We start from the raw sequence: 24,395 nt of genomic DNA on the forward strand, positions 1-24,395 counted from the left end.
GAACTTACCGAATGATGAGGAAGTTATCACCATATCATTATTTTGAGGTTTTATCTTTACAGGCAGGAACATTGGTTTTGCAAATTTGCAATTCCTTTTTCAGCCTGAAAAAAATGGTCTTGGGAATGTTTTTTTTTTTTTTTTCAATTAAGAGAATTAATGTCATGGTTCACATCTGTAAATAACATGTCTTTATTCAAGACTATAAAGGCATTTCTTGATGTTCTGAATTTAAATACTCTCCAATTTTTATAATCTACAAATAGGTAATTAACATGAAATTTCAATATTACTTGGAGAGAGCTTGTAATGAAGATTTTTCTGGAACTATGAGAATTAATAAAAATAGAGTTGTTAAATACTGCCAGTCTCCAGAAGGTTTGCCAGTCACAAATATGGAGAAGTGTGATAACATCACACTTATCTTTGGGTTATATACTTCTCATGTCAAACTCTAATTTTAAGAAATACGAGACTTTAAAAGTCTTCACAAAGAGTGCTTTCTCAAAAAACTTCTTTTCACCCTTCGGAAGGGTAGAACCCTGGCAGAAATCCACTTGGCCTTAATGTATACCCCAATCTGTGCATCCAAGTTATAAGTCAGAAGCCTGGACAACTTGTAGGGTGTCCTGTAACTCATCAGAAAGAGCGAACGTGGTTCTATGGCATTCCATATTTGGTGTTCTCAATACTACAAGGCCAATCTTCAGGAAGTTTGGAACCACCTAGAATTTTCCTAGACCAGGGGAAAATGCTTTCATCTAACATAAAAAAGACCATTCTCATGGTGAATAACAAAATAACCCATTTTAGGTTTCTTTCTTCCTTTCTTTTCTGCTTTCCTTCTTTCACTCACACATTAGCCAATGTTCCCTCCTTCTACTGACAGAGTCATTTTGCTCTTTCTTTCTTCTCCAAATAAACCTGTTAATTGTGTCTGACACCACTTGTTTCTATTTGAATACCAATTTGAGTTCACAGGCAAACTTTCCCAAGACTTTGCCAACTTAGGCACAACCTCCAATAGAGAATGTGTCTGACAAGGCTCAGTGCTGTCTTGATTCTTCTTGCACAGGTGAAAACTTACAGGCTGATATGGTTTGCTCTGTGACCCTACACAAAACTTATCGCAAATTGTAATCCCTATAATCCCCACGTGTTGAGGGAGGAATCCAGTGGGAGGTGATTGGAACATGGGGTGGTTTCTCCTATGCTGTTCTTGTGATAGTGAATGAATTCTAAGGAGATCTGATGATTTTATAAGTATTAACATATAGTATTAACATTTTCCCAATGAAAACAGATGCTCCACAAAGATATACCAGAGTGAGCATTATCTAATAAAAACTCTTCTCCCTTCACTGTTCGCACTTCTCTCTCCTGCCGCCTAGTGAAGAAAAAAGTGTTTGCTTCCCCTTGCGCTGTGATTGTAAGTTCCTTGAGGCCTTCCAGCCATGCGGAACTGGGGATCAATTAAACCCCTTTCCTTTATAAATTACCCAGTCTCAGGTATTTCTTTATAGCATGAAAATGGACTAATTCACATGCCCTGCTGCTTCAGCTTTCAGCCCTCTTCAGAAATTGTGTTATCTGAAAAGCATCACGTTGTCCGATATCTCAGCGCCTTCCCAAGGTGGCTTGTTTCTAATTAGTAGTCAACACAAGGTTGTAAACGCACAGCTCCTTTGCCACAACTAAGAACAACTTTCAACATTCATTCCAGTTTGAGAGCTTTATGTAGGGTTCTGAGAGGCCTTTGTTACTATTAAATTATATCCAGTTTTTCAGTCTGTTCAGGGTTCTTCCCGTCCTTAGGTGTTTATTTCCAGAATACATCCTAATATATTTTTTGTACACTAATCTTCTCAGAGTCTACTTCCTGGGAAGCAACAAAGAGATTCTGCTTTATCATAATTTCTCACATGAGTACAAAGATTAAATGAAAATAAAAATGTGCCGGTCACTTCGTAGATGATCAATAACTATGCATTGGATGAAAGACAGATTTCATGCTTTACTAAGAGCTTCAGGTGTCAATGAGCAAGCAAGTTCTTTTGCAGAGGGGTTGGGAAGGTAGATCTGGCAATTTTCCCAGTGCCTCTGAAATAACTTCATTTGGACGGCCATAAACAACAGGTAATTTTATTTTTCGAATTTTCTTAGATTTTAGCCTCACCTTGATGATATGTCCTGAGACTTCATGTTCCCAGATTTTTTGTCTATGCTTTTGGGCAATTATGTTCAGAATTATTTTCACTCAAATACTCTTCTGAGCCAGAAAGGTAGTTAAGGCTGCCTCCCTCATGCCCAGTAACCAGCACTGAATTAAACTGTCAATGATATAATGTAGTTACATTTTTAAATTTCCTACTTTTGCCTATCTATATATGTTTTTCTTTTGCCTCTACAAAATGGGGACAAGAAACTTTTAGGGATATTGTAAGGATTGACAAGCACTCCCATAGATTTGGCGTGAATCCTTTTTGCTTAGTAGGTAATTTACATTGTCTAATTATCAACTCCACGCTCAGATTCCTATTGTGGTCAGAAATTTACAGTCAGTACTATTTTCACCTCTTTTTGTGAATATTTCGAATATAATTTGCATAGAGCAAAAGCATAAACAATAATTATTAATACTAACTTTCCTTAAATTGTTTCCCTGATATTAACTAATATCTTAGAATGTGAAATAACAGCTATTTGAGTAAGTAGCAGATAAATTAGTAGATGGTCTTGTCCACAGCTCTCTTTGAGACAAAGCAGAAAAGAAAACAATGGCAGTATTTCATACAGTTTTGCCCTGGGAGGTTTATGCTCAATAAATGGTATTATCAAAATCATTATTGTTAGTATTAACATTTTCGCAATGAAAACAGATGCTCCAGAAAGATATACCACAGTGGGCATCATCTAATTCCCAATATAGTGGTTTGCTTTGTAAATATTTTGTTTTTATTTTTAATTTATTCCATCAAGCAAGTGATGGTAATTTTTTTAATGTGATAACTCACATTCACATGTAATTTACATAAACTCATTAAACCGCAATTCTGTTTTCTATTATTCTAGTAAATTTCAATCCAAGTCTAAAATTGGGAACTGCAGAGGTAATCTGAAGGCTAAAATTACTCTTCTAGTTTTTAATGCTGATTTTTTTAAGTGACTTAAGATAGAAAATACATTAGAAAATATTTAAGCAGAATTTGGTGTTCTCTCAGTGACTTAAGGGTAACATGATCTAAAATAAACGAGTAAAATGTGAATCAATACAACTCAATTCTTATAATGTAGGGAATGTGCTTCCTCCAAGTCTCAAACAATATGAAATAGAGAAAAGCCATTATCTCACTTGATCATTCTCAAGTTGTACATCATTCAAGCAATGGGGCTTCCATCATTTCCACCAAGATTATTGCTCTATGCTAAGGATAAACGCCTGTTGGAACATTTGCCAGAGTCTATTTTCCCAGGCTCATTTGTTCACTCTACTTACAATTTTTTGAACAATTCAGTTTTTTTGATGATGTTTTCTGCCTTTAAAAAAACCTAAGAAAAGTTACGGCATATCAACTTAGAATTAGGTACTTCTGTTCTGGCAAAATTCTTCTTGCATGTAAAAAGTTCTACAATAGAACTGTCTTGTTTATGTCTTAGACCTCTGACAACACCCCTCACACACACTGACATGGGATAGAAGCAGTCCTTGATTTTCCTCTAACCCTCTTGAATTAGTGAATACAAATGAGCATCTGTATCTGCTAAGTCACCTGTATAACTCTGGGCAAATTGTGCAATCTCTCTGTGCCTCAGTTTCCTCAACCATTAAAGAAAGTAATAATAAATACTTATACTACTACGTGGTCATTATGATGTTGAGATCAGTTAACACACGTAAAGGGCTTAGAAAAATATCTGCTAAATAGTGCTAAATAAACGTGAATTACAATAATTATAAAAGTATTAATATCCTTCTTTGGTTTTTTCTCTAGCTTTTTGTCTTATAAATCTGGGAAGACTGTAAAGGTGTTAGCATTGGGGTCTTATGGCAGAGGACATGGCTGATGAAAGAAGAGAAAATGACTTTCTCCCACGCTTGTTCAAGCAGTGGGAGCTGGGTCTCTTCCTCGTTTCTTCTCTTCACCAGCGTCCCAAGTCCTTGCTTTTCACTCTCTTCCTTTCTCTCACTTTCCAGCATTGGGTTAAGCTCTTTATAAATTTTAAGCTGGCAGCTGAAACTGGCAGAGTTAAATGAGAAAAAAGAAAAAGGAAACCTGTTCAGCTATTTCCTCCCACATGCTTCCTATTCTCAGTCCCCTTATTCCTATCATCCTTGCTTTCCCCTAACATCCTGGTATCAATCTCATCTTAGTAAGAAAGGTGGGAGGAAAGGGCAAGAAAAACCTGTTTTCCCTGTCAGAGGGCTGCTAGGACTGCTGCTTCTCCCTCTCTACCTACTTCTAGAGGTGCTCCCAGCCACACACAAGGCTCACTGAGCAGTAGGGAGTATCAAGGAAATGAAGATTCAAGAAAGGTTAGCTGCACCCCGCCATTGTTCCATGCTGAGTCCCTGGCCTACCTCTCTGGTCTCCTTCCTCTTAAAATCTCAGGAGTGAGTCCTACCTCTTATTCTCTCATACTGTTCCAGATTCTCCACCCTGATTCTTGAGCTATCTGCTCCGGTCAGAAAGCATCACCTCAGGGAAGCTGGAGGTCTTGGAAACCTTCCTATTGCCGTCAGTGAGAGCAAGAGAAAAGAGATGACCTCCCTCGCCCATCTTGATTATGGCAATATAGAGAGGGAGGTGTTGTCCTGGCATTCCATACTAGAACCTAGAAATACTTTTCTTCCACTGAAACATGGCTAATATGTGCTCAGACCTTCAGATTTATTAGCATTTTTCTTCATAGACATGTGAATGTTTTTTCTTGAGTTACATAGAGATTTGTAAAGGAATTAAACCACCTGTGCAAAATTGATTCTACAGGGGAAAAATCCATTTCATGTTTCAAGCCACTGAAGTGTAAATTACCTTTGGGACAAAGGTCATTTTTAGGATGAGAATTGTCTGTATCTACAAAGTACAGGATATATTATAACCCACCTCTTAGGGATCATAACCCAAGATTGCATAATACAAAAGCTTCTGGTCTAGTGGGGTTTTTTGTTTGCTTTTTTTTTTTACCATTTTAACAATGTTTTCATGGATTTCAAGATGCACATGCAGATACTGACTTCACTATAAAATAGGTTGACAACTTTTTAAAAATCCAATTTCCTACCAAAAATTCCAACAGTACAATATGGGTGTAAAATAAAAAGTCTTTCTCTAACTGCAAACCTCCCTATTTCCAGAAATAAACACTGCTAATAGTTTCTTTTCCAGGGGACTCCTTTAATAACTTCAAAACAAATATTAATATCTCTAATGGTTTCAGGAGTGTCTCTTAGAGAGGCCCAAGTACATTTGCCACTAGTAGCTCCCAAAAGTTTCTCTAGAAAATATAAGTTTTCAATTTAATTTTGTTATCTCTAATCAGTAAAACCCTGAGCAAAATACTGCCTACTATAGAAGTTTCTGTGAGAATGTGGGGCTCAATTATGTCAATTAAGGTCTTTCACCTTTCTCTCTAAGTCCCTGGTGCAGCTCTGTCCATGACCCAAATTATTGTCAGGCTTATCAGCAGTCAATAGCATTGTGCTGATACAGCAATGCTTCTGATAAACTCTTTAAATTGTCTTAACGGGTGCACTTTAAAAGGAAGGTCATCTGCACACAGCAGTAGCTGAATGACATTTGAGAGTTTTCAAGACAGTGGAGTTAAATGAGTTCCCATTAGGAACAAGCATATTTCACTCTGGCACGATCCTAAACATGCCTTGGTATGGCAGTTTGACTGAGACAAAGCCTGCTACAGTGTATTGTCTTTCTAGTTGATAGAGAATTTGGTAAAATCAAGTTGGTAAATGATCAAATGATCATATCACAAGCTCAGAATTTGGTAAAATAAAGTTGTTAAATGATCAGATGATCATATCACAAGCTCAGGATCTAAATTAATTTCTAGCCAGATTGGCCTCAGAGTCTGCTGACAGGTTAGATACAATATAGATCCTTTACATGTTTTTTTTTTAATCCTTTGCCTATCTTTGTAAAGCATCTGAGGCTTCTGTGCTTTGTTAATATTTTCCTGTCCTTTGTAGATGAAATTTTATGTATCTCTTCATTCTACAAATGTGATTTGAATAGGTATTATGTATTCAGTGCTGTTCTAGGTACTTAGAGTACATTTGTACCCCAACTAACAAAGATCTCCACCCTCACAGAATCCACACCTTGGTAGGGGGAGACCAAAAACAAATGATAAATATCAGAAATAAGTAAATTATATATTATGTTCAAAGTTGACATAAGCTTTAGAAAATATTTTAAAAGTAGACCAAAGTAAGGGCCTTACATAGTAGCATATGGGGGGTTAAAAATGGTAGCATGGGTAGATCTCAGTGAAAATGAAGCATGTAAATAAAATCTTGAAAGAAGCAAGGAATTAGCCATAAAGCTACCTGGATAAGAGCAGGGGGAGAACAGACAAAAGTAACATACTAAAAAGTGTCTGAATGACAGCAAGAGGCCCACAGCGAACAAGGAGAAATGTAGCAGGAGATGAAGTCAGAGGTAACAGGTGCCAGATCACACAGGGCTGCATAGAGCATGGCACAGACTCAGACTTTTAAAATGAGGGAAGTGAGGAGCTGTGGGAGACTCATGAGCACAGGAGAGCCACAATCTATTGTAATATTAAAAGGATTGTTTTGGTTTGGGGCTAAGATCATAGACGGAAAAAAGTAGAAGCAGGAAGGCCATTTAGAACATTATACCAGTAATCCAGGGAGGCACAGAGTTTGTTACCTTTCCAAAGTGTATTTTAATTTTACCAGACAATGCCTCACCTCCCTGAAAAAATGGTTGTTTAATTAAAAACAAAGAGAAGAAGGAGGAGGAGAAAGAGACAGAAGAAAAGAAGAAGGGGGCGATCACTAATAGTTTAATTTTAAGCATTGCTGAAGAAGAAATTTCAGGTGGAGCTCTTCATGGGCCTCTCAAATTATTCCACAAGCATAATTTCATTGAAGCACAAGATAATGGTTGTGTCAGATTATTCTAGAAATTGCGAGAATAAGAAATGTTGAACAGAGATGTATATAATGCTTTCTGTTCATTCATTCATTCATGCTTCAAGTGTTCCTTAACACTTGTGGGTCAGGAACTGTTCTAGACAGTGGAAACATAGCTGTGAACAAAACAAACAAATGTCCAAGCCATTGTATTACTTGTATTCTAGGAAAAAATTATAAAAGTAAAAATAAACAAGCTATTTAGCATATTATACAATGATGAGAGTGCCACTGGAATAACATAGAGCTGAAATAGAGGGCTCAGAGTATGTAGCAGGTGGAAGATATTTCAGGTTTATTTAGAGAGCTCAGGGTAGACCTCAATAATGAGGAAAAGTAATGAAAGGATATGAGTACCACACTCAGATTTCAAAAACTGATAATAGAGCTCCTATGGCTTCCAAAAGAAGTTAAAAATTGATAACTTGTTACTCCTCTGATTCGAAAGGACTTTGACCAGGAATTTGGTAATGATTGAGCTATAAGGAAATACTATATCAATTGTAATCTTTTTATCATGATGATTTTTATTGCAAATCTCATATTGTACTGTATTTGAAATCTCCTATATAATTCACTGTCAAATGAAAGAACACATATTATATGATTTCTGATACAGTTAATTATAATTATTATGTTTTCTTTCTTTTTTCAATGCTACATATATTTAGGAAATTGCTAAAAAGAATATAAATGAGAATAAATGTTTTAATTCCGAAATACCTTTCTATCTGCCTTATGTCAGTCTTTGTCGGAAATAAATTAAAAGTTAAATTATTTTTAAATATAGGAATTGCTCTAATAATAATAAAAGAAATGATGCTACTTTTCCAAATGTGGCTTGGCACTCTGATATTACAATTAAGCCAAAATCTGACTGGAATCTTTGACAATTCTGTGATGAACTACACCTTTCCAGCTGACTTTATGTAGCCCCATGTTCATTATCCAGAATAGTAGTCATCTTTAATATGTCAAAAATCTGAACAGCTATGACATTCATTCCAAAAGTTCAGCAAAATATATTAACAAGGCTTAGGCTTTATGAAGAAAGAGGTTGTCTAGGTGATGATGAGAGATTTCTTTTCCATTTTCTCAATCTGGGAACCAAACTCAAAGACCACAAAGCATTTAAATATTATCACTAACCTGTGACCTAGAATCTTCCTCCAGGTGATATTGAATAGCAAGATTTTAGAAACTATTAATATATTCCTCAAAATAGGAGCTTATTAGGAAATGTGGTATCCATGAATAAATAAAATTGAGGGACACTGTTTTTAAACACCATTACCAGGTTCCTTACTGAAAGATTTCTCAGTGATTTTAATAAAATGTAGCCCCAAGAGATTGATATAATTAGCAATGCTCTTCAACAAGCTATTTCTCATGAAATCATTAGTGTTGTAGGAAAGCCTATTTACAAGGAACATTGCTGGGGAAGCCCTTACGTAGAGGGTGGAAGTAGGAATGATTATAAACACTTAAACACTATATCAGGTATTGGCCACTTCATTCATTATGTTGTCTTCAACTCAATGTATTTTTCAGAACTCTTTTATATGCAAATGCAGAAACCCAATTTATATTGGCTTAAGCCTCCAAAATAGTTTCCTGTGAAATAAAAGTGAAAATGTAGGGCTAGAGCTGGCTTTGAGCATGGCTAGGTCCAGGAATTCAATCATGCTTCTATTCAGTCTCAGACTCTCCTCCGCCTGGGCTGGCTCACATCCCTCTTAGTCAGCTTCTTTTCAGAAGGTGACCACCCAGCAAAGTCAGATTTAACTCTTCTGAGCCTCTTAGTTTAGCAGAACAATGGCTGCTCCTTCCACATTGTGCAATGAAGTTCCTTAATTAAGTCTCATTGGCTTGGCTCTGGTGATGGGCCTATTCCCATACCAGGCTCGTTTGTCAAGAGGATGGGCTTTATTCATCAAACTCTGCAGCACACACCCAATTCAGAATTAGCACGGGGAGCAGGTCAAGCTCACCCCTCCCCATGGTCTGAAAGTGGGAGGACAATTCCTCAAAATGCAGTGAGGTCTCAGCTGTACTTATGAAAGTAGGGATGAAGGATTGTCAACAAGAAAAAAAAATGGCCACAGATCAAAATTGTAAAACTAGCTGAGGTAGAAGTAAAAGTAAAAGCTAACTCTACATTTCTTAAAATGAAAAGTCGTGTTTTAAAAATATTGGATACTTCTTCTTTAGCATATATCTTTATTAAGGTATTTAATAAGCTGTGCTTATTTGCATAATAGATTATTTCCTCTATTTTACTCTTGACTCCCTATACATATATACCCCATCGCACCCAAGATTATCCTGTGGAATTCTATGGATTTGTTTGCAGCTGCCTTCCTCATCACTGGAGAGCTCCTCAAAGATTAGGGTCTTGTGTACTCTGGGAACACAGAGCCTGGCACACTGTAGGCGTCTCATGCTTGTTGAAGGAAATGGAATTCCTGAGGCAGGGAGTATGTCTTACTTACCTTCTTTCTCTAGCCTATATTGACATACATATACAGATGTTCACTGCGTGAGCAAACAAATGCTTAAGAAAATGGAAGACAGTAATTTAGAAATACTCAGGACTCTAGTGGTAACTAAATTTTATTTCTTTTGTGCATTCAAAATCATAACTTAGACATCACTACAATGAGAGACTACTGCTGAAAGAATGGAAAATCCATGATTTTTAGGCTCACAGAAGAAATGAAATGTCAATATATATATGAAATTATAATTTTAATTCTGTACTGCTCAGTAAGTGGGTTAAATGAACAACAAAATAAAAAAAATTTGATATTAAGTTTTAAAAATTACAATGCAAATATATTGTTCGAAATTATAAAATTGTTTGGAAAACCAAATGCCAGTGGCTCAGTTGATTGGGACAGAGGCTGCTGGTTGTCCTTTCAAGGTTGTGTTCCCTTCTTTCTCGGTAATAGGAACCCCAAATCTTAGCTGGCCATCTGGCAGCATCACGCAAAAATTACACTTTCTGTCTGACCATTCAGCTAAGTGTCTGTAGATAATGAAGTTCTGAAAATGGTATGTACACATAAATAGGTCACATCTTCTTGGAAATATCTTTAAAGGTCAGGGATATGGCCCATCCCTTTCTTGCTCTCTTTCTTATTGTCAGAAATAGTTTTTATGGCTAGAGTTGAAACAGCCATGTGAGACCATGTGATCCTTGGGTATGGAGACCACACATGGCAAGCAGCAAGACAGATGAAGCCTGCTCCCATAATGTCATGGACCATCATATTCATATCACCCCTGGGCTTCCCCTCTGGACATATATGTGAGAGGAAAATAGACTTCTATTGTGACTAACCCCCTTTTATTTTGAGTTTATTGTCATTTTTGACCAAACTTAGTCCTAACTAAAGCAATGACTATTTATTATCTATGTCATATTTCCATTCCATTAACATGAATAACAGACACTTGCTATGTTCTGATCTACACATCTCTTGGTTAGCCTTTCACTTTTTTTCTGGTCAGTGTTTGTTCTAAGCCTTTGAATGTTACAGGCAGTAAGGTCAACAATAGCACTTTGCCAAGAGCCAAAATATCTCTCCAGGGAGCCTATAGCAACACTGACAGGATATCAGGATTTAACATCCAAACCACATGACTCAGATTAATTAATTTCTTCTTCCCCTTACTGAAAGGATTTTAAATAGTTCTGTAATGCCACTATCAACCCACCACCTTATCTGACATGCGTCCTTTCTGAAAGACCCATTCAAGCTCTACTCCTCTTTTTCTCAGCCCAGCCCTGGGTGACCTGAGCCATTCCTCTTATTCTCTTTGCTGCTCATTTGGCACATACCATTTTTTATAGGGAGAAGTGAGACTGCCTCCTTTCCTTTTCTACCTTCAGCCATGTAGAATCCACTGGTTTGGCTATTTATTTTTAGTTTTCAAAATACTATAGAGCATGAATAAAGATCAAGAAAGGAAGGCTTTTCATGTCATGCTTTTTGACTAATTACAAAACAATATTTTAAAAGTTTCTTGCCTTATTTGATGACCAAGCTGAAGTCAATTTAATCAACAGAATATCATGGTCTCTCTGTCAGTGCTGCAGCACTTTGTTTTAAGAATTTGCACCATTTATTATTTGCCCAACTCACTGCCATTGCAGTAAGAATATTCCATGTTTAGAATCTAGAATCTAGATGATAATTAGAATCTAGAAATTAGAATCTAGAATCTAGAATCCATCTATTACATGAATATGTTCCAAAGTATTTCTTAGCAATACACTATTAGATAAATATATAACTGAGAGGAAGTAAACACAGAAGGTGCTCAAATTTCTTTGAATTAATAGAATGACAGAACATTATTTCCAGTCATTTTTACTAACCTCGGAAAATGTTGTCTTGAAACAGATGAAGGAATGGAGACACACAATTTCCTCATGATCTCCCTAGAAGATAGCTCCAGAATAAGACCAAGAGCCCATAGCTCTGTGCCCTAGCTCCTGGACAGAGTGGTCTCAGCAACAATTCACAAAGTCCCCGCAATTGCAGAGCCCTGGTCATCACCATCTTCTTATCTTCTCCCACTATTGCTTGTCTCTGCCTGCCTTGGGATAAGGGCCACACATTGGCAGAGTGTCCATCATACCCAGAGAAGTAGGCCCTCATCAGCTGTACTGCCCATGTGTGACTCAACCTGTCATACTGAGGCTATGGCTTCCCGGTGCCTGCCTGGAGGGGCCAGACAAGACAACTTAGACATGGGGAGGAGAGAGCACCCCACCGTGAGAAGTTTGGCCAATTAGAGACAGCAGGTAGCAAGAAGCTGGCAGAGAAATTGCTCTTGTCTTGCCTGTTATGGATTTTCCCCTGATTGTAGATCCAGCTGTGTTTTCTTCTTAAGCTGTGGATGAATCAGAAACAAATTTATATTTGTTTTTCCTCCTCACTTTCCCTTTTACTCTCACTCCCCTGAATAATAAATTAGCACCTAAGTTTGTCTAGGCCTCTGCTTTCTAAGAAACCTAGATCTCTTAGTTCGTGGTCCAATTAGTATACTCAAATATCAGGCAATCAAGGATTACATCTGCAATCCAAGCAATAGTACAACAGTAAGCAGGAAAAGAGAGAGCATACAGCTTCTCCTTAGTCAGACAATTTCCCAGAAATGATAAACAACACTTCTTCCTAATTCTCATTGGCTACACTTGGAAAAAGAGACATACCTAGCTACAAAGAAGGCCTAGATGTTCCAGAAGATAATGTGTTAAGCTAAAATTTGCAAAACCATAATACAGGAAGAAGGAGAGGATAATGTCGAGGATGGACAATCAGTGATATTTCATACAGTATTCACAGATTGGAGCTGAAACAGTCCTACTCCTAAGTCACTGTTGCATTCATTTTTCTCTATCTGCAAACCTCCAGCACACCTTTCACCATTTCTGGTTTCAGTTAATGATCTTGGTTATTTTCTCAATAAAAAATTGAAGCAATCAGAAGAATAATTCTATAAGCTCCTATTGTAATATCTGCCCACCTGCCTGCAACTATGTCCATATTCTTTGTGTGTATCTTCACTCCTAGTAAAGGCCATTCCTTTCACGTGTAAATTACATCTCATTCTTTCTCAGTCATTCCGATACATCACTCCACTTATTCTTTTCATCTCCTGTGGTTCACTATTTTAAGCAGACAAAAGCATGTTGTAATTTCACCTATCTCCAAAAAGACTTTCATTATCCTCTTCCTCCTCCAGTTACTGTCCCATTTCTCTCTTATTATTTACAGCAAAACTCCCCTTTTGATGCAGTTACCTCACTTAGCTTAAATCACAACGTATTTGGCTTGTTTTTTTTTTTTTTTTCTACCTTTCTGGTCCCTGCACCTGACTCTTCTCACTGAGTCATCTTCCTCCTCACTGCTAAATGTTAGAATGCTCCAAGGCTCAGTCTTTGATTCTCTTCTCTGTGCTATCAGTGCTCACTTGCTAGGTGATCTTTTCCAATTTTATGGCTTTGAATACCATCGGTGTTCTGACAGCTCCCACATTTGTGACGTCTTTTGTGGTCCCTACCTTTCACACTCAACAACCACCAACGCACTATCTCGACTTGATTTCTAACAGATATTCCTTAAATAGGATGTCCAAAACTGAGCTCCTGACCCAAATTGGCTTCTTCCACAGTATTCACCACCTAAGTTAATGGCAACTCCATGTTTCTAGATGTTTAGATTGAAAGCATTGATGTCATTCTTGACTTTATGTTTCTTTTACACCCCACACTAATCCAGTCAGCCAATCTTTCCCACTCTACCTTCAAAGAAGATCCAGAACTTACCACTTTCCACCACCCTCATATTTTACCTGAGTCAGTGCTACTTATTCTTTTATCTGTCCTCAACCCAGAACCAAAAGAATGCAGTTAAACCCAGGTCATATAATTTCACTACTCTGCTGAAAACTCTCCTGTGGCTTTCCATCTTATTTGGACTTAAAGTAAAAATTATTGCTAGGATCTAAAACTCATTGTATGACCTGTCTCACTCTCTATCACCTCTCTTACTTACCCGCCTCTTGATGCTCTTCTCTTCAGTAGATGATGCATTCTACCTGGAACTTCAGCCCATCCCACTACTTCCTATTTCCTTCCCCTGCTTTCTTTATCTCCTTAGTCTTCAACACCGTATGACACAGTAGATAATTTACTTAGACCATCTATTATTGGTCTCTTTTGCTAAAATATAGGCTAAATAAACCCATGATTTTCTTTCTAGTAGTTCTTGTTGTCTGTATTCCAATATCTAGATATAACGTGGGCACTTACAATATCTCAGTTTCTAGAGAAGTCCCTGGCACATAATAACAAGTATTCAGTAAATCTTTGAGAAGGAAATAAATGGCAGGTTGCCCTGTGGTCTTACAATGGCTTAGCACATGCCTCATTCTATTGTTCAAAGGAGGCTCACACCTGTTCTTGGCTGTGCCCCAAGAACATCTGAACTTAAGTTTCCTGAGAGACTTTTTCTAAAACTTGCCTCCCTGGGGCATGCATTACCAAACTGCTGCATGTGGAAAATCCTATTGCAAGAACAACAGTAGCTAAACACAATGTGGAAATAAATTCAATTACAACAAATGAAAAAAGTGAGGCAGCCATAAGAAAAAAAATGTATATGAAGCACATAAAACAAGACCTAAATGAATGGAAAGATAGCCTGTGTGCTAACACTAAGTAAAAATGTAAATATATCAAAAGCTAATATACAATCTAAGAAAACTTCAGTCAACATTTCAGTGAGATTTTTTGAGCTTGCTAATATTATTTTGAATTATATGTGGGAGAAGGAATCTGCCAAGATTCCCGAAGAAATATGGAAAGTAATAGAGAATAGGGACTGTCAAATATAAAAATAATGTGGTATAAAAGCAACAATATAAGAGAATAAAGAAACTGTGGCTTCCATAGAGACGTCAGTCCTCGGGGACTGTTGACTTCTAGTGCCCTTGACGTGGCAGCCCTTAGGAACCCAGTGACTTGATTTTAATCACTTTTTGAGAGACTTAATGCTTCCCATCAGACCTGATAGCATTGATGACAACACTTGCACCAGGTCCACTCACACATAACCTATATCTCGTTCAAAGGAAGCTCATGTCTCCTCCCTCAATGCACTGAAAGCACAGACCTAACTCACTGCCACAAGGACTTGACTTCCCTCTTCTACTGGATCTCTGACTCTCCAACCTGTCTCATGCTCTACTCTTCCCAAACAGAAGGCAGAGGCCTACCTCTGCCTAGTAAAGCAGAGGGAAGAGATCAAGATGTAATGGTCTTGGTGAAGCCCTTTCACTGAGTATAAGCTAAGAGCTAAATCCCTATCCCTTCTCTCTTGGGGGTGGGTGTGGAAGTCACAGCACCCTAGCCAAATAAATTTTCTTCATAAATCTTCTTCTCATTTTCCTTGAAAAACTTCAGCATAGGCTTTCTTTTTTAAGTTCTGAAACAATATTTTAGACAATTCCTTTAAACGTCTGCATTATTATACTGGCACCTTTCTTTGCAATTATATTACGTATTAATTTTTGTGTTTTAATCAAAATCTACAATTAAATATACTGATTAAAATATGTAACTTTCAACCTAATGGATAGACTATTTACAAGATATTATAGGACATCCAATTTATTTAATAGAAGCCAAGAAACAGGGAAATACAGTTAGAAGGAATAAGTTGTAGTATTCAATAGTACAGTAAACCATCATTCTCAGTAAACTATCGCAAGGACAAAAAACCAAACACCGCATGTTCTCACTCATAGGTGGGAATTGAACAATGAGAACACATGGACACAGGAAGGGGAACATCACACTCCGGGGACTGTTGTGGGGTGGGGAGAGGGGGGAGGGACAGCTTTAGGAAGATAAACCTAATGCTAAATGACGAGTTAATGGGTGCAGCACACCAACATGGCACATGGATACATATGTAAAAAACCTGTACATTGTGCACATGTACCCTAAAACTCAAAGTATAATAATAATAATTTAAAAAAGAAAAAAAAGAAAATGACAGTTAACAATAATTTGTTGTATATTTGAAAATAGCTAGAAGAATTGTAATGTTCCCCATACAAAGAAAAGATACATATTTGAAATTATAGATATCCTAATTATCATGAATTGATCATTACACATTGTAACACATTGTATACTTGCATCAAAATAATCACAGATATGCCAAAAATATTTATAACCATGATATATCAATTAAAAATACAAAACAAAAAAAGAATAAAGCCAAAAAGAATGATAATTTTTAAAATTTTCACAAACTATAGAAGAAATAAATTGTTATAAATATTTAATATTAATTCTGATAATTGCCTACATTTAACCATTTCAGTTAAAAGAAAAATATCTTCAAAATTAAAAAAAATCCAGCTAAATGCTTTAAATAAACATTGCTTAGATATATTTCTCAAATATAGAAAAAAATAAAGAATTCTACCCAATCCAGTTTATATGGCTAGTATGAAAGATTCAAACTGTATGAAAACAGCTTTCCATGTGAATGGAAAATTATAAGCCAACTCTACTTATGAATACAAATGTAAAAACTTCTTATAATTTATTACCTAAAAAATGTACTAATTTATATTTAATTCTGACAAATAGAATTATGGGAATTTGAAATTGCTTAACATTAGAAAACTCTATCAATGAATTTATCTACGTGAACACAAAAACTGAGAAAAATCGTAACATCATTTCATTCGATGCAGAAATATTAGATGCAAAAAGTCCAACATCCATTAAAATTAAGAATAGGTGAGAATTTTCTTGACTTTAATAAAAGGCATATTTTAAAAAATTAGCAAACATACATAATAATGAAATGTTAAAGTAATTTCACTTAAATATGAAATTTTCATTATTCTCATTATTTTTAACCATTTTAGTGAAAGTTCTAAGTCAGTGCAATGAAGCAAGAAAAATTTAAAATTATATGTAAATTTGTATCATTTCAGCAGCAAAAAATGCTTTTTGTCAATTGATATTTACATACTCACTTGGAAATTTTGAAATGTTCATTGAAAATTTCGAAAAGCAGCAATAACAATTTTAACCTTTGACTCCTCAAGTTACACCTAAATTAAGTTTCGTTAAGGAGGTTAAGGAACAGGAAGCATCAGAGAGAAAGATCATTAAAATTAGAGATATTAATTCATTTCACATTGACTCTAAATTATTATCCAGTGACAGCACCCGAACTTCAAAGCTCTCAGGTATCCTCGTTTCTCCTGAAAGAGTCCGGGTCCACTCTACATTTATTATTCTCCCAATTCCATCCCTTCTATCATCTGTGTAGCTTGCACCACACCAATCTTGTTGCTTTTCTCTCTGTGTTCTTGCCCACATAGAAAAAGACTAGCTCTCTCAGATTGTGAAAGCTTCTGCATTAAATAACATAAATCTCATTTTATTGATTAGAGGGATGATAAAAAAGACATAAATCCCATCCTTTCTTTCAGCCGAAGATATAATGGATCTTTGAATGGTTCCATGTAGATTGCATTCAAAAATGTTCCTCTTCACCAAGCATTTTATTCTCTCTTCCCTAAGATGAGCTTCCTGATTTCTTGGGACAGACAGATCCTTGCAATATCTTTTTCTCCAGTCTTTCCTTGTTTTGCTCATCCCAGAATGCTCCAGTGTCCTAGCTGTAAAATACCATTATTATTTCTTCTCTCAGAGATAAGATTTATTGACTTCCACCTTGATATTGTGGGATTACTGAAGTGAATTGACAAAATAGAGTGTTCCAACTTCTTGCAAAACTTACAAAACTTCCTACTTCTTAAAAACACACAAACCAACAGATACCCATAAATACACACACACACACACACACACACACACACAAACACACATGCTACTTCACCTAAGATTTATATAGCCATGTTCTGTCTTTTCAGATCATCTGACATCCGTTTGAGACAATCTATTTGTTAGACACTGTTACAGTTATTTAAGTGAGGGTGTCTGCATTAGTGGTATAATAATTTAAGTAATAGGTACAATAGTGATTGATATCATGATGTAATTAAACATCATAATCATGCTTAAACATTAGTGTTTAAAAGCAGTGAAAATATAAAACCAAAATTTTCCAATTATTTAACGTGGCTGTCTGATATTAACTTGCATGAATATTTGTACACTTTAGTTTTTTACTAAAGTATTTACTAAAATAATCAGCAAAGAACACAAAAATATTACCATAGTAGTATTTCCTTTAAAAATTTAAAAATCAATTGTAAGAAGCCAAATCAAACAAAAAGCACACAAAGAACTTAACTCTTAACTCATTAGGGTGCACTCAATTGCACCCTAAACTCTTAGAGTGTAAACATCAAGCACTTTCTTAAGCTAAAATCTTCATCTGGATGTTTTCAATTTACTTCTTTCCATTAATGCAACTGCAAATCATTTTCAGTTTGTGAAAATCCTTTAAAAAATATAATTATTTAAGCTCATGGCCAGAAAGATACATGAAACCAATTTAATAAATGTCTCTGAATCCATTAAACCGCTACTGCAGCCCAAGTCTATATTCATAAATAATGATAACTATGTATATAAGCATGGGTATCATTTACTCTTCTGATTGCAATCTCTAGTTAATAGACATACTGCATAGTGCATTGCCCTGTAGAAGCTTCAAATAATTATCTGCCTCTCTTCATCTCTTTTGCACTGATGTTGAAAAATTAAGGAATGCATTCATAGGGCCTCCACATGGAGAGCACTGATTCAAGAAAGACAGCATCACAATTGAGCGCTGGTGGTAATAGCCAACAAGCCGGAGGTCGTAAGTGGCAGAGAGCAAATTAGTATTCAGCTGACCAGTTCTCATCTCTTTCTCCCCAGTACATTTCAGGTGTGTCTCATTCAAGGTCAACGGGGGATGCGTGCGCAGAAAAATAACGGGAAAGCCAAAGGGTAATAGCCCAGGCTCTGAGTCCCCTGGGCTTCAAAACTTGGCTCATCCTCTCAGAACTCACCTTTGTCATACGCTGACACTATCAAAAGGCTGTAAACACACTCAGCAGCTAATTTTAAAATCTCATTATTGAAAGCATTTTGCGCTTTAGGAATGCCAATCAAATTGTCTAGTAACTAGATAAAAATAAGGGTAAAATGGTACATATACAAAACCAGCTAGCTTCTTTAAGTTACTTCTCATTCATTTTTGACACTTCAAAATCCCCACACTGCTATCTTTCAAAGCAGCATGGTCCCTCTGAGGCTGAGTTATTTGGCAACTTAAAGATTTTGGCCAATTTTTATGACTGGAACATAAGCCCTTCACATCGTCAGTATGATACAGCAGTCCTGCTGAGTAACTTAAATTAAAAAGCACTTGTCATAATTCTGGCTCAAATTAGTAGAAATACCCTAATTAAATCCAGTAGCAGTTCTGGTTTCCAAATTTCTACGAGACAAGTACATTTGCCTCTAATTCTAGCTTTCTACAGCAGGGCAAAAAACCTCACATGAGTTGCTATTATTTCAACGAGAATTTGAGTTTCTTTATTTTTTAGGTGACTGTAAGAGCAAGAAAATCACACCCTCAAATATTTGCTTTATCTCCTAGAATTGTGAGTGAACATTCTTGTTACTATCATTTTCTATTTAAGTTTACAGTTTAAAGAGCAGTTTTTCTGTCTCTAGTTGATGTATAAACATTTCACTATGAAAATGCTCTGGCTTAATCAAAATGAGTCACGAAGTTTAGCCAGGAATTTTCCAACCTTCATCAAAAGTGGCACTGTCAAGGTTGAAAGAAAGCACTAATAATCTAATCTTCTGTTCTCAGTTCTCAGGCTTTTCTCCCTGAAGTCTGAATGTTTACATCATTTTGAGCACTCTTGCAATCAAATGCCTGTGAGGAGAGTATGAGGCATTTAAGACAAGTGATGAAATGCCAGCCATGACTTTGATTCAAATGGAAACTGTGGAAGAAGCAAAGTCTGTTTAGTTTTCAGTACTTAAGAAAAGAAGAAAAAAATGCGTAACAAAATTTTTAAGAGATATACTGATATATATATAAATCAGGTGGAAAAATGATAAAGCTTTGCTCATGTTCGAATATAGGCATGTGTGAGATTGGTCGTCATTTTCATTACTTTTAATTTCATAAAGATTAAGATAGTATAGCCTGTCATTTAAAACCAAAGTATACATATGACTTCTGATGGTGCTGTTTTGTTCAATGGTAGTAATCAGGTGGGCATGCCAGGTTCCCAAGAACAGCCTTTTCTTATTAAGTAATAAGACACCTAGCAAATCTAGTTGGCAAATCCTCTCAGAATATGCTGAGTCTGTTCAAGGGTTGCAGCCTGGGCATTTACTTGATGTGATAAGACATGTTGGTGGCAGTCTAAATAATATTTCTGTCTATAATGTCCTTATCCTCAACAAAGATATTCATGCCCATTGTCAGGAATAAACCATGTGTTGGAAGTAATTAGGAGAGTTAGAGCTGAGGAAAACAGGATTGAGAAAGAACTGGAAAATTTTGAAGGCATTTTTAGAGAATGTATATATCAATATCAAAACATGGCCCCATTCAAAATCAAATATATTTTCCTGTTTATGGTCCTGAAAAGTTCTACAGTGATTCTTAACTATAACTTTTTTTTCTTTCCTTTGAAAATATAAATTTTTTTCACAACTTACACTGAGTAGCCTGGTAGATGCTAAATTCCTTTCATAGATTTGCCAATATTCAATTTAGGTACAGGCAAGTAGACATGATTTCTAGATTTTACTCACATGTAACAATTGTAAAATATGCTATTCTTACTGTGTCCAATCCAAAATAAAGACTGTTAAAAAACCTGTGATTTCCCACAAAAGATATTCTCTTTTGGAAGTAAACTAAAGGTGGCTTTTAAGAAATAGATTAAATTGCCTCCCTTCATACTCAGTTTAGGATGAAATCCAATATAAAGTTCTTACATTTTTCCCCCTGCTTTCCTCCTTTCACTTCTTTCTTTTTCCATAAATGTTTATTGAGTACCACTATGTCCCAATTATTCTTCTAGATGCTGGAGATTCGAAAATCACCAAAACATAACAAAATTCCTACCTTGAGAAAGATTAAATCCTTCTAGAGGAAACAAACAAACCAAAAAAAAAAAACAAGATAAGTAAAATAGGAAAAAAATGAGGGACAAAGAAGATAAATAGAAAGCATTAGATGCGAATTGAATTTCTAACTGAGTGCCCATGGAAGGTCTTATTCAGTAGGTAATGTTTATGTAAGAACCTGAAGAATGAGAGTAAATGAGATGTATTTGAAAAAGATGTATATGGGGAGGTGCAACAGTAAGTGGTGAAGTCCCAAAGCTATGAACATACCAGGCTTTCTTAATGCAAAGTGCGGAGGTCAGATGACTAGAGCAAAATAAACAAGTCAGAGGTATAAGAGATAAAGTCAGAGAAATAAGTGAGAACAACCAGATCATGTTGGCTTATAAGGCATTGTAGTCATTTCATCTTTCCTTTTGTAAAGCGAAATAGTCACCATTGGAGGGTTGTGAGCCAAGAAGTGATATGACCTGACTTTTATAGTTTAGCAGGATCACCCTCACTGCTTGTTGAGGAGGGAATGAGATGGGCCAAAAACAGGGTAGGGAGACCATTGGGAAAACTATTGGAATAGTCCGGGGAGAAGAAAACCACGGTTTGGATAAGGGAGCTGGCAATGAATGTGGTAAGATGTTTGAACTCTGTGTGTAACCTAAAGGTGAAACTAAAGAGATTTGTTACTGAATGGGGCATGAGATATGAGGCAAAATAAGGCAAGAAGCATTCTAAGATTTGGGGGCAAAATAAAAGACAGAATGGGATTACCATTTACTGCAATAGGGAAGGCCACAGGAAGAGGATTTACAGGGATGAAATATCAGAAGCACAATTTTAGATTTGTTAAATGTGTTGTCCAACATGAAATGAAAAATCAAATTGTAGAGTTCAAGGGAGAAAATGGGACTTGGCCCAATGTGATTTGATCATTAAGAAGATATATGGAGTTTTTAAACATCATAACCTCCAGTGAAAACTATTTGGAAATTATAAAAAGGATAGATCATTGTTTGGATGTCCACAATCTTTGAAAGCAGTGGCATCACTTTTTTATTTGCTTCAATATCTTAAAAATTATTATCTGCATGTGATCCTAGGAAGCAGATTGGCTGATAGAAAATTTCCAATATGTGCAATTTAGGCATGGTACTCTAAAGAATAGACACTGTTAAGTTTCAAGTGGAGCTGAAATTTAATTACATACCATTAGTTTATAACAGAGAGGGCAAATTTGAACTATTTTTGTTCATCTTTCTTCATAACTGGACTAAGTAAGCTTTTCAATAATTTTTGTCAGGCTGGTAGTAATCATCCCTTTGGTTAACTTCCACCAGGCCAAAATTTCAGGGTCTAGCTTTATTATAAATCACAAGACCACTAAGCTGCAAGAAACAAAGGAATAAAAATACTATTTCAAAACTACATATCCTTCTATTTTAAAACAATTAAAAAACACTGATCCACACTGATCCAGCAATTTAAAAAAATGTCTTGTCATGGCATATCTTCTATACACCGTGATATTGATCTCTTCAGTCCAAATTGTGAAAAAGTTCAGAGAAGAGTTAAAAATAATAAAAAAACTGCTCTGAGACTTTTGGACCAAAATGACAAACTGAGTATGAGTACATGACTTTTTCTCTTATTTTTCCCTGAACTAAGTGAAACGAATAAAGATGGAACTAAACCTAAGACATAGATGCAAATTGAGGATATGACATTAGTGACAATTTAGACAAATGTTTGAAGATGAAAAGTAAATGTGTTTAAACTGATGCATCTATTAAAATGAAGGAAGTTGCAGTACAAAACCTAGTCAAAGAAGAATTCTATGTGGGAAACCTTCTTGCTCACAGAACCCCAGACATACCTGAGGTTTGATATGGGTAGATATGAAAACAAGACCAATGTGTGAAATAGTAGTTAGAGTACCATGCATGATGAATGAATGAATACCCATGTGGAAAGCATCCTTCTGAAATTTCACATGGGAAAATGTTAAAAGAGCTTTCAAAGTTCGCTTTCAAAGGGAACTAGATACATATATTTATCCCTTGCCTTATGATGGGGATACGTTCTGAGAAATTGTTCTTAGGCAATTTCATTGTTGTGTGATCATCACTTAGAGTGTACTCACACAAACCTAGATAATATATCCTATTACACACCTAAGTTACATGGCATAGCCTATTGCTTCTGTTAATACAGCATGTTATTGTACAAATAATGTAGGCAACAGTAACACAAATGGTATTTGTCTATGCAAACATATTTAAACATAAAAATGGGACAGTAAAAATATAATGTTGTAATCTTAGAGGCTCCCATCATATATGCAGTCAAACGTTGAACAAAATGTCATTATGTTGTACATAGCTGTACATATGTGTGTGTATATATGGGTATATATGTGTATATATGTATGCATATATGTGTGTATATATGTGTACACATGTATATGTAAGCATATACATATACCCACAGGCATACATACACACATATATGTATTTGTATGTGGGAGTATACACGTGAATATATGTATATATGTTGGTGTATACATGTGCATGTATATACACAAATGTGTACACCCATACATATATATATATATATATATATACACGCATGTATATACCCTGTTACAGCATCATCAGATAAAATAATTTAAAATTCTGAAAGAAGGTAATTTTGAGTTTAAATTCTACATTCAGCTGGACAGTCACTTATGTGAATAGGTAAACAATCATTGAAAAATTGGTAAGGTCTTGGAAAATTTTGTGTCCCCACATGACTTCTTCACAAAGCAGGAGAGAAATACAGAGATAAGAAAGAAATGGTGGACCTAACCCAGTGGTTCATTTCAAAGAGCTCAGAAAATTACCTGAGCAGAAAGCAATTGATCCATATCAGTACAGAAACCAGAGGATTTCCTGAAGGAAATCTTTAGAAAGAAAGTCAAGTCCATTCAACAAGAAATTTAATTTAAAAATTAGAAGTTCTATGTGTAAAATTAAGATAACATATGTGTCCATTATGTTGAACAAGCATGGCATGGTTTGTGACAACAAACAAATTAATTTTATTTCCACCAACTTTTTAAACTTTTTTCAGTAGAAGCAATCTGTCCCATCCCAAGGTAAAAACTGTGGAAGGCCCATAACTTCTTTGCTTCTCTGGGTAACATATTCTTACCGTATGTAAAGCTGCATAGTTGTGATTTATTAATTACAGTCTCATTGTAATAATTATTGGAATTCTTCTTTGCAGTAAATAATTTCCCCTCAGCTAACTAGGTTCTAATACAAGGTGGTAGCCAGTGAGAAGGAGGGGAAATGGTGGCTTCTCTTCTTTCTCAACCTTTGCTAGTTGCTGTATTGACACTACTAGACTCTAAGCAGGAGAGAGGAGAGATAAGGGAATATAGAAGTTATGAGTAATATTGTACTGATAGAAGCTAGCTTTTCACTCTGAAGCAGAAGATAAAACTGATTCTTTTTCTCTTTAAGCAACTTCTGAAAACTTCCAAGAGATTCCTGCTGAATTCCTCTCTCCTGCTACTCCGTT

Source organism: Hylobates moloch, unplaced genomic scaffold, assembly GCF_009828535.3.
Source record: "Hylobates moloch isolate HMO894 unplaced genomic scaffold, HMol_V3 SCAFFOLD_22, whole genome shotgun sequence".
Taxonomy (NCBI): Eukaryota; Metazoa; Chordata; class Mammalia; order Primates; family Hylobatidae; genus Hylobates; species Hylobates moloch.